The sequence below is a fragment of the Pieris napi genome, chromosome 15 (assembly GCF_905475465.1).
Source record: "Pieris napi chromosome 15, ilPieNapi1.2, whole genome shotgun sequence".
Classification (NCBI taxonomy): Eukaryota; Metazoa; Arthropoda; class Insecta; order Lepidoptera; family Pieridae; genus Pieris; species Pieris napi.
The window spans coordinates 4,430,458-4,443,225 of NC_062248.1; the positions used below are offsets into that span (position 1 = coordinate 4,430,458).

A 12,768-nucleotide genomic window follows, 5' to 3' on the forward strand; every position below is an offset into this window, starting at 1 on the left:
AGAAATACGATAAGTATTGGTTTTTTTTCGATAAGTAAAATATCTGCGATGTGTTATCGATCGAAAAATTCGAAGAATTGTAAATAAAATGGAATGCCGATAACATTTTGTTATTATTAAAGACAGTAAACAAAAAGAGCGAGTTATTGTTTGTACTGTGTAATACTAAAAAGTAAATTACTTTAATTGTCTTTGGTGATACTTAAAGCGGTGATAAATGGATGTTTTGAGAGTTTAAATTTAAAAAAGGTCTCTTATGAAAAAAACAAATTTACTAATATATGAAACTGTTAAATATTACTCGTACAAGTACCGCCACTACCCCAAACAGTTACTACTTCGCTAGTAATCAAACCTAGGACCTCCGAGGTACACGCTCATGGAGTCCAAATCATATTAAATAAGACTTAATCGCTACCTTATAAGTTAAAATACTACATGGAAACCTTTAATTGTCTTTGATAGTATTATGAACGTGATACGTAACGTGAATCCCCGACAATCTATTTATATCTGTTTAAAGGCCTGCAACGTCACAGACATCGTAGTGCCCCTATCTTAAATAAGTTATGTTTATACAGTCAATATAACAGTCAGTTGGCAACAAATGAAGAAAGTTGGCGCCAGACCGTTCAAGCGATATCGTGCAATTAAAATATTAATAGACCCAACTGAATACTGATCATTGATCAATTGGTCATCTTCATTATCATAGTTGATTTATTTTAAGACGATTTATAGACTAAATGATGTCTGATTTATTTAAACATTTCAAAGATGATTCACTTTCAAACGTCATTTATTTACGATTGCCTTTAAAATTGCTTTAATATTAAGTTATTTCTTTTTTTTGACATAAAATTCCACGCGAAGTTCTGGCATATAAAACAGTGCTGTGCTAACACCGGCTTTCCTGGATGGTTTCTGTCCTCCTGGTATTCCGTCATCGCTTTAGGAAGGAAATAAAGAGTAAGAATAATAATTAATTTATGTAACAATGAATGGCGCAAAGTTGTTTCTGCACATGCGCTGAAGTGCGTACTTCCACAGATTATCTAAATATGAATTATGAGTCTATAATATCATTAACTTCTTGGTGACACACAGATCGACTATGGTGACCTCATAAACATGGATTTTACCTGTATTAAAATAGAATAATGACCTATAGAAACAATGTTTTATATATATTTTTATTTTAGTATTTACGTTGTTATATGAAAGTTTTGTCCGAAAATTGCCTGTTGCTAAGCTCTTTTTTAAACAAGTAGTCGAATCAAAGCGATACAGTTGTGAATCAATTCATAAGGTCAGCGTCTGTTGGGAGTCAATTGCTTCCTCATTGGCGCGCGGTTACCGGCGCGTACGCATTTATAATTTGTTAATATATAATTAAGTCAATATGAACTTCAGCGAACAGAACAACACTAAAATCTTAGAAAGGTTATTTGTTTACGAAATGTTACATTAAATTTTTTAATTTTAAAAATATGACCTACGGTACATGAACGGTTTGGTAAAGGGCATCTCTTAATTTAAACTAATTAAATCCAATTTTTTTTTCTTTTTTCTAGACCGTCCTTTTATCATATCGTAAATATTATATGACCCTCATCAATCAATCTTTTCTATGGTAAGAATTAGCTGCAAAACCATTTGACGCTTCAATCATCAACACCGATCCACGGACTAGGGAGCCATGCTTGAACTTCCAAAAATATTCCACGTCCAATTGGTAACGCCCTGCTTGAGATTTTTAAGTCGGTAAAATTACTGAGAATTTGGAAAGCCCTGACATATCTTATCTAATAATATAAACATAATTAAAGTAATCTCTTATGTTTATCTACTAAAATGTACCAACACTTTTTACAACTCACACTTGAAACTGATAGTTATATAACACACTATTTATTAATTTACCTATTGTTTGTTGTACAATCGGATGCGTTGCAACGATCACTCGACAGCCTTGGTTTATGTTTATTCTAATTAATTTACACCCATAGATAAACATTTGTTTACACAAGTCCTAGTAAATTCTAAACTATGGTTTAGAATAGTTTAGACATAATTATCTACCCAAATTCTCACATCAATCCAAAATTAAATAGCTAACAGCTCTTGTTAGTTCTGTTTGAACCGCCAGCCGCGACCTAACCGCCAAATGACAATCTATCTAGTATATCGGATATCCCGAATGTCAAAATGTTTTTGACATAGTGTAGTCATATTGAATCCTAACTCAATTACAAAATTTGAATTTCTGTTAGCACCTCCAGAAAGCATGATTTTTTTTTAAAGATTTTATAGCCTGGACAAGAGAAATATATAATGAACGACCTTTGACTATTTTAAAACAATGGACCGCGTAAAAACTATTATTGGTTCATAGTGAATTTTAGGAACAATTCCAGAACAATAACATTTTTATAGGTAGGCTATGACGCCCACTAAGATAATACATACTACAGATAATACTTTCTTCGTGGTAAGAATGTAGATAAGATATTCGCAATAAAACTTTACCATAGAATATGTAATTACTAACACAACAAAGGAAAGTAGATATCTTTGTAAATATATATTAACTTTTATAGCAATGTTGTATGGTAGCAATAGGCTATTTGACAGTATGAAAAATATAAATCATGACTTTAAAAAGCGTTATAGTAATATAACTTGTAAATAATCATTAATACTTATTGATTACTTACTTTAAGTGCTTTGTGTAGGACGTAGTAGATATGTATCTATATAAAATAATATAGTGTCGGAAGAAACTATAATAATTACAGTGTAGGACACAGAGTAAACAAAAAATAACTCGTTTTGGAAAGAAATTCGACATTTTATATTGATCAAAACCTTAATGTGACTTTAATAACGTATAATTAAGGAAACACACAGTCATTTGTCATTTTCATTGTTTTATGATACTGTTATTAACACTTTATAGACACAATTAGTACATGGCTCGTACTCCAAAACGTGTTTCAAATCAGTATTCATATAAGTAAGAAATATCTTCAACAGTGAAAACTAGTTTTAAGTTTCACCTCCAAGAACGAATTTTCTTTTGTTTTCCAGTATTAAAAACATCTTAACCTTGCATTGGTTTTTATTACTATTTAATTAAAAAGCACCATTTGCACAAAAAGACATTTAACAAAAAGAAGGTTCTACATCAATGTTATTTAAAATAGATTGACACAATATTTAACTTTCTAGGTAATTAGCGCGACTCAGCCTATAACATAATGAAAAACACTGTCCTCTTCCATCTATCAAAATTCATCAAAGTTTGGTTAAATTAAAACTAATTCATTTTGCTAAGCGTATATGTTATTAAGCAATAAATTAATTGTTGCCTAATATTAATATTTGCGTGTGTTAATTCTTCATAAGGACTGTGGCAATCGTTGTTTCACAATATTTTTATAAAAACTAGTAACTTATTTACCAAAAATATTTTTGTGTTGCGCTACATATGCAATATGCATATTAAAATATAACTCAAAACCAGAAAGAATTTTTGGGTTTTTGAATTCTCTAAAATTGCTGCAAATAAAACATATTTTTTTAAAAATCGAATCCATATGTAGTTCCATAGACAATAACCTATCAAAAGCTATGAGACCTTTTTGCTGTAAACTATTTTTTAAATACCAAATAGACGCGTAGTTCGATGGCATTGATACGACTTGAATTTCATTATCAGTCGATACGACTGAGTCATGTGTCGTCATCACTGAGTTTTCTGTTTTAGTTCGCGTGCACTAACCATACTGAGCGGTCATTTAGTGCTCACTATTTTCGTTCACAATACGTCTCGTGTTATAAGTGCCTGTGTTTTGTGATTAACTGTACGGATGACTGATATTTCTATATCCTTTCTGGTGGACCGTGAAAAGCAAGGAGGCGTGATGGAAAGTTGCTATAAATTGTATACATGGATAAACCATACTTTGTTGATGCTGTTGATGCAAATACTATGGAAAATAAGCCAAATTTCCAACTATTTTAAACAAAAGTGAGTATTTATATTTAGATGTTACCATACAAATCGGCAAACGAAGTTTTAAAGTCTATTCTAATAAGACTGTTTGTTTGGCTGTCCTTGACGTCGCGTTTGCTGTTTGAAGATTAACAAGGATATTTGAAGGATTATTCGCGATAGCCATAATTCCTGGTAGTTAAAACTAGATACCTAATATCTTTAGCTATATATTTATTTATATTTGCCAGTAAATAGTGAACTTTTGTAGGTATCAAGATTTGATGTGAATTTATAGGTTATGTTTTCGTTACATATAGAAATAAAACATTGTTAACGTATCACTGATAGTATCTAATTGATAAGAACATTAAATTGTCACGTGTAAATACATATTTAGATATTTAAATGATTTTTCTTGATGTTTTAATTTAAACTTTGGAACGAGGAATTTAAGAAATGTGGTGTCTTATTGGAACTAGTTATTAGATACGGGTTTGTACAAAAAATGAGAAGTTTTAAGTAAAGAAACGTTGTTTAAGAAATAAATAGTCGGATTAAGGCGTTTAAAGACACGTTTGTAAGTTTTAAAGACAATAATACAATTATTAAAAAAAAATTAAAACTGTCCAGACGTTTCGCGTGTTCGAGCGCCATCACGTTCTGACCTAAATTATTTTATCTTAATTAATAACGTTCGTTTAAATTACATTTTAAAACAATTGATTAAAAAAAGAGAAAAATAAAAAGGAACTAGTAATAATCTTTTAAATCGTCTTTACGAACAAACTCAAAAACAAGTCACGAGCATGTAACAAAATAAATTTGCATTTCGTCTGATTGGCCCAGGCAGTGATCTTTAATCTGGTATTTAAAATAAACTAGTTATTGTATAGTCTTTATGTATACACTGTCATGACTAATTCATGGACCTTCATAAGCCACAGAGGTTATTATACCTATTTGTTACATAGTTTTAGATACCTTTAATTATTTTTTATTATACATATAAGAACCAGAAACTGATTAGGTAGACATTATAGCGTTTTTTGAGAAATTTACATTAATCATATTTTCCTTTACTTTAATTGTAAGCAAATAAGGAATAAGATGTCATGATGACATAATAGAATAATGACTGTTATATTTCACGTCAAATACTTACATTTATTTAGGTTAAAGAAAAGGGGCCTTTTTTGATCCTCTACCGTTCGCTAGACATAGGCAGGAGCTATAATTCAAAGACTTATTTACAAAGTGTAAGAGTAATGTAGAGTAGTTTTCCATAAAAGGCAATCGCCTTTTATGGAATTGTCGCCCAATAGCTAACCTCCTTGTTCTCAAAATAATGGAGGCCTTTATTAACGGCCAGCTCCTGAGAGCTCCAGCTAGATAGAGACCTAGAGGACCTTAGCGATCGTCAGTACGACTTTGATATTGCCAAAATTCAAGACCAATAAAGATTATAACGATCACAAATTCGAAATAACATCATTGTTTTCATTCTGTTTTCATTTTTGCGACACAACAATTGCAACGCAATCCTAGCATAAAACCATTGTTTTGCCGCTATTTGTTTGATAAATGATCACGTTTTGTGTATTCTAAACTATAGGATTAAAGGTCACAATAATATTTCTCAGTAATGTGTTAATTGCATTTTATATCCAGAACAAAAACATTTACAATCCGTTTAATATTAGACATAAAATTACCTCAAAATCTAAGCAAAATTTTATTGATTATTAACGTACTATTTAACGTTGTAAATATTCAAACTCAAACTCAAAATATCTTTATTCAAGTAGGTAACTAAGTACACTTTTGAATAGTCAAGTTAAATTAATCGTAAATTTACATTTACTACCAGTTCGCAAGTCAAGGGCGTAGAGCGGGTAAGAAGAACTGGCAAGAAACTTTCCGCCACTCTTTTTAATCGCCAAGTATTGTCATACAAATTGTTTGAACTGGAGCAATTCAATCCCAAGGATTAGGATCATTTAAGTAGTCCTCAAATTTATAAAAAGCTTTGTTGATTAATTTTCGTTTAACGAGGACTTTGAATTTATTTAGTGATAATTCTCTAATTGCGCTTGGGAGTTTGTTGTAAAAACGAATACAATTTCCATATAAGGAGTGATTTATCTTTTGGAGCCTGGTTGGTCGTACACTCAAATTAGTTCTATTTCGCGTATTATACTGGTGAAAGTCACCATTTGTTTTAAAATCGTTTATATTTTTTGGACATACAACAAGGCTTCAAGAATATATTGACCAGATAGTGTCATAATATTTAATTCCTTAAACTTATTCCGTACCGACTCCCTCGGAGAAACACAACAAATACCCCGAACAGCCCGCTTCTGCAGCACAAATATGGATTGAACCTCTGCAGCAGCACCCCACAATAAAATGCCGTACGACATAACGCTATGAAAGTAGCTATGATACACAATTTTAGCCGTGTCCTCATCAGTAAACTGTCGGATTTTCTTTACTGCATATGCTGCAGAGCTCAGCCTATTCGAAAGAGTCTCTATGTGTGGGCCCCATTGGAGTTTACTATCTATTGTTATGCCTAGAAAAACAGTTTTGTCAACAAAGTTTAGTTCACTGTCCTTAATTTTCAGGTTACCAATATCTCGCTTTACGCTAGTAGTTGTAAATCTAATACATTTTGTTTTATTCTCATTAAGCAATAAGTTATTTACATTAAACCAGTTAACTATACGAGAGATAGAATTGTTTACATCGTCCAATAATACGTTATTCCTATTCACTTTAAATAGAAGTGAAGTGTCATCAGCAAACAATACCATCTCATGAACTTCGTTGACAAAGAATGGGAGGTCATTTATGTAAATCAGAAATAAGAAAGGCCCGAGAATCGATCCTTGGGGGACGCCCATTGATACCTGCGAACCCGGAGAGGTGACTCCATTGACATGAACTCTTTGGATCCTTCCCTTTAAATATGAATTCATCAGGCTGGAAGCTTTGCCATCAACGCCATAGTGTTGAAGCTTTCCAACGAGTATATCAGGATGAACACAGTCATTCAATCAAAAGCCGTGACAACTGCCGTTTGATTCCTTTCATTTGAAAAAAAAAACATAACAGAAAACAGATCACATCTATGGTTGTAGAATCAGGAAGGTTACACATTTTATAGATTTATGGACAGAGTCAAGTTCAGAGACTAAACGAACCCCCAAGTCCCTTTTGTCAAAAAGTATCTACCAAGTGGAACCAGTACTTTTGTAGCGCGCAACTATAGTATAGAAGTAATTTAGTAAACTAACTAACTAACTTCCGTAACTTCACTAACATATATATATAGCTACAGAGAACAAAACCAGACATAAGCATATTTACTAATTATCCAGTCGTACCTTTAACAATATTAGCTATATCTTCATGGCCATAGATCAAACACGTGTAAATTAAATACATTATCATAATTTACTTATGGTATTTAATTGGACAGTGTCTAGGGATTTCGCGCCAAAGTTCACGTATTGATTGATATCCGATGGGTTCAAAGTCCGATTTCTCATTGGCAAATCACGATTCAAGCGTTAATAAAATATAATTGATTGACAGCCGATTCGTTCTAGTTTTAGAATTCGATTTTATAAAAATTGTACTTATTTGTTTTGATACCACGCATGTATTGTTACAGTCATAACAGTAGGTAACTATGACTATGTCAAAAATGTATTGGATTTTGACACTTTAGAGCCATCTTTCTTAGCGCACCTATGACCTAACAGTCTGTTATATATGTATATAGTTATGATATACTTCTTATACCGAATCGACTTAGTTTGCGTGTACACAAAAAATAATGGAATGTCTTATGTCATCTGTCACACAGGAATAATGTAGCAGCCAAGCAACCAAATTAGAATTGAGTAATTTAAGATTAAAAAAAATGGAATTTAGGGTTAGAACGATACCTAGTCGCACAGGGATGCATGAACTAAAATATAAATGCGTAAACAAGAAAGAAGTACTTTTAATTGTATCCCCGAATATTATAATCCTTTACTTTAAGTAAAAAAATATTGGTACTAACAAAAATAAAAGGCCAACACAGAACTAATTTTTGTCACTATTGAGTTAACCCTGGCTGTTCATTGACTTTCTGTCTATGTGTGCATTTAATACTGGCTCGTACGTGAAGGAAAACGTCGTGAGGAAACCTTGCCTTGGACCCCAACAGTCGACGTGTGACCTGACACAGAATGACCTACTTGTCTATGAAGAAAAATAAATAATCAAGAAACAGATAAGGAAATCTGGGTCCTAGATCTTAATAAGGTATTCCCTATACCGTAACTGTATTTTTCGAGTTAACCACAATTGTTGCCAATGCTTTGATAATATTTTAGCTTTTTAATTTGTACACAAATTACAAATTTCAAAATACTGAAACCGTCAAGGAAAACGCTCTGATGAAATCAAATAGTCCATGAACCATTTTAATTAAAAATTTAAATGTACTCACGACTATAGTTGTGTTGTACTTGTTTGTTTATTGTAAGGAAAATCGTTTTTAATTAAAAATTGTTCCCAAACATCTAAATAAGGCAAAGAAAATAAAAAATAATTGCGACCGAACAATGAAATAATATGGTTTTGTATATTCGAAAATGCATTTCGATTCAGTGTTTAATCATTATAACTTTTTTAGACCCTAAGAAGATTTAAATACGACATTAGAACTTTTTTAAATGAATTTATCTTTGACACTTGCCAAGTTGCTGCACAAACTATTTTAGGAACGAAGTCTAATATCCAAGCCACAAAAGAGTCAAGGACACGTATTAAAATGTTTCATTTATAAAAAGTTATTACAGCTGGCAAGCGTGAAGAGTATAAAAGATTTTTAATTAAGAACTTCTAAAAATATGTTTGAGTCAGATTGGTTACGAAGGTAGTGAAGGCCTCCGTCACTTCCGAGTTCAAACACGTTAACCTGAGATACAGTTTATGGAAATTCAGTATTACTATAAATGTTTTTTTATTCGTTTCCTGTATAGAATACTGGCCGTGCTCTGCGTTTATTCGGTCGTAATGTAATATAACTTATAGTTTCAATTAAAAGACCAACATAAATGATAATAACAAATTATAAGGAAAGAGCTTAAGTCACGTAGATCACCCAATTGGAAGGATCTTTCGTAGAATATTGTACCAGCGTTGTCTTTGATTTCGTACAATAAAATCCAATATATGCATGAACGTTTCATATAAAGAAATATGTATATTTGGTTCTATCCATACCAAATATACGCAAAATAAAGAGTAAAATGTAAATTATTGTAATGTTACACAATACCATGTTGGTCGAATTATCTAGGTATTAATTGAAATAAGCAATGAATGTGAAAGAACAAAATTTTGTTTCTATAAATATTAAGACGAAATCAGGTTTTAAGAACGTGGTATTTGGAAGAGGTATAGTTGTCATTTGTCAAGTTGCCAATTGTTATGTTTTTAAATTGTCACAGAGTAGTTCATACACATACTAATACAGCATGTTTTAAAACTAGAAATTGTTTGTTCAAAACATATTTTATAATAATCTATAGTAACAAATTACAAAACTTATGTTTATATTTCATGTGTCCTTTTTGGTTCACTGTTTACATATACAAATTTTAATTGCTTTGCTTTGTTCAATTCTTGACGTTTGACGACTCATTGGTCTAGTGGTTAGTACCCCTGACTGCGAATCCATGGCTTCCGGGTTCGATCCCCGGCTGAGACCAACATCGATGTGATGAGCATTTGGTGTTGTGCTTAGGTCTTGGGTGTTTAAATATGTCATCCTTCAATAATATGTATGTATATCCGTTGACTAGTACCCATAATACAAGCTTCACCAGCTTAGCATGGGACTCGGTCAATTGGTGTGAATTGACTTTAAAAAAAAAAAATTGTATATGTAATTTTATTTCATATGTAAATTTGCACGTCTTGCGCTCACCTTACGTAATTTTTTTCCCACAGTGGTTGGCCTGGTTGAGATTCCTCGAAAGCGACAAGGCCCTCCTTTTTATTTAATTATTTAAAAAAAATACTGTTATTAAAAAAACGTTCTAATTATTTTCTAGCATGAATTTCTTGGTTACGATTAAAGTAGCTTTTTGTTTACTTTGTCAAATATTTCTTTGCAACTTACACAAACGAATCTATTTAAACAGCATATACCATGAGTTTAAACCATTATTATAGGTTTGTTTTTATTACTTGATATTTATTTTGTGCCTTGATTGTAACCCGTGTAATTAGAATTTTATATACTAAATCCTTCAGTTATATTATTGATTTGTTTACAAGATTATTTATAGTTATTAGTCACGACAGGCCGTTGAAATACTGTCGTGCAAAAACTGTGGTTCCATGTGGTTTACCTTCTAAGATGAATTCATTAATATATAAATGTTTTTATTATTACGGAAGCATTTGCACCTATGTACTTACTTATTCTAAATGATTGAACACTCTTAAATAATCACTACTTTTTACTGAATTTTATAAGTTAATAATTAGATTATTATTAAAATAATTTGCGATTTGTTCGGTGAGTAAAAAATCCGTGGATGAACCAAAACGCTACTAAATTCAAAGTTATAAAATGAGATTTTTCAAGATCTTCTACAAAATATTCACAATTAATGTGCTAATCTTTTCGTCCCAAATAATAAAATACATAATGACGAAAATGGGTTTTATAAATAGAGGTTGGATTGTGTCCAAATGGAAGTTTAACCCTACAAGGCTCATTTTTTTTTTAGTGTGCGACAAAAATATATATGTTGTAATTAGTGATCAGAAGATAGGGAAAAATTATAAAAATAAAAATACAACCATATTTTACGGAAAAATCAAGTTTTTATTTGAGTTCCACATACGGTACACTGAGCCTTAACTCTACTTTTTGTTATTAAAGTACTACAATTGAATTCTTTTGTAAATCGTTTCCTATTTTATTTTATAAAATAAAATAAAATAGGAATTGGTGAGTTATTATTTTTAAGAAACTGACTATTACCTTTTTTACTATTACATATTGCAATTTATATTAAAATTAACAAATTTCTTATATTAGTTAAAATTATGTAACTAATATAAGAAATTTGTTATTGATGAAACGATCTAAAGCAATTATTATATTTACTTAGAGAAAGTTCTACGCGACATTTGTCGCAAGATAGGAATGTTTTTCCTTTGCAACCAGGAAATTTGCATCGTTGTCTTTTTTTACCCCAAACAGGAATATGCTCAAACCCATCACGTCTGACATCACGAGGCGGTAGGATTGAGGTGTTTGGCTTCTGCCTTTTTTTTCAATTTCATCAGATAAACTTGGTCTACCTCTCTTTTTGTTTATGGATAGCCCAAACAAGCATAAACTTTTCCCTACGTTAAATTTGAAGTCCTGTTTCATTGGCGTTGGCGTATGCTGTTGCTCTCCGACTCTTCTGTACAGTAACCAGCAATTGATAAGTGTGACATCAAGAAGATGATAAAATAGCCTCAAGTACCATTTTCTGGTCCTAATTTTTATTTTATATTTCCCTAGGAAAGAATCTACAATTTCTTCTACAATATGCTGAAGTAACTCATCATCAAAATACCATAAAAAATATTAGAGGGGAGTTTCGAAGTCTATAATCGGTGACTGTAAATTTGTGTTACAAGTTAATGTAAAAGGAGGTGATTGAAAAGACGTTTTCTTCCAAATGAGTCTTCTCTTTTTTCTTTGGCTGTCAGTCACAGAGCCAGGGATTCTAGACCTAAGACCGATTGCGTTGCTCACGGTCGAAGATCGTCTAGGTGCCCGAGATCGTGTAATCGTACTTGTATTCATTCCTGATGTACTAGCCTGAGGGTCTGATATTTCTGGATGATGATTTTCAATATTCGTATTTACATCGTTGACGGGAGACGAACACTGATGGCTCTGCGGAGATAAAGAAGTCTCCACGTCACTAAGTGGCTGGGATGAAAGTTTTGGATGCACTGAATTTTTTCTACGTCATCATCACTTTCAGCGTCTGTAAAATCTAGTTCATCTTCACTCCCAGAAGGAATATTCAAGAATCTATCAATATCTTCATCACGCTAACCTTTTCGCGACTATCTGCAATAATATCAAAGTGAAAAGAAAGAAAATCTAGAAAGTAAATCCTAAGTACGTATAAGTAAAAACGGACACTAAAGCTCAACGTACCGTATGTGGAACGACATAAAAATATGATTTACTAATATGTTTATTATTGATATATAAAAAATCAACTTACCTCTGCAAAATATACACTGTATATTACACACAGAATTTTTTTCGAATCAGAACTGTTCAAAATCTATTAATTGTTTATTTTTGAATTAAGAGAAACGAGTAACGTATCACTATCATTCAAATTTCACACCGAGTGCACTATGAACAAAAAGACGAACGACATCTTTAGGTAAAGATTCCTATTACTACATTGGTAAATGTCAATAGCTTCTATCAAGACGGCAAGAAATGTCACTTTTAAATTTTTTATAGCTATAGGAAAGATTAAAGTCGGTGTTCCACATATGGAACTGGGTGCCTTGTAGGGTTAACTACACTGAGGTCAAGTTCACTAATTTTCCGTTGGAAAGCTGCATTGAAAATGATGCATAATTTATAAAGCTTTTTTACTAAACTTTTAGAAGCTAATTTGCATCAAACAAGTTACTTACTCCGCTAGCTCGGCTCGGCTCCGCTG

General features: G+C 31.8%; 1 long non-coding RNA gene across 1 annotated transcript; it reads right to left on the reverse strand.

The window, feature by feature from the left end:
• Positions 1-781: 781 nt before the first annotated feature.
• LOC125056744 lies at positions 782-2,158 on the reverse strand. The gene is made up of 2 exons (XR_007118106.1): positions 1,924-2,158; positions 782-949 (listed from the first exon to the last, which is right to left on the reverse strand). It is a non-coding gene; the product is annotated as an uncharacterized LOC125056744 (long non-coding RNA).
• Positions 2,159-12,768: the final 10,610 nt, after the last annotated feature.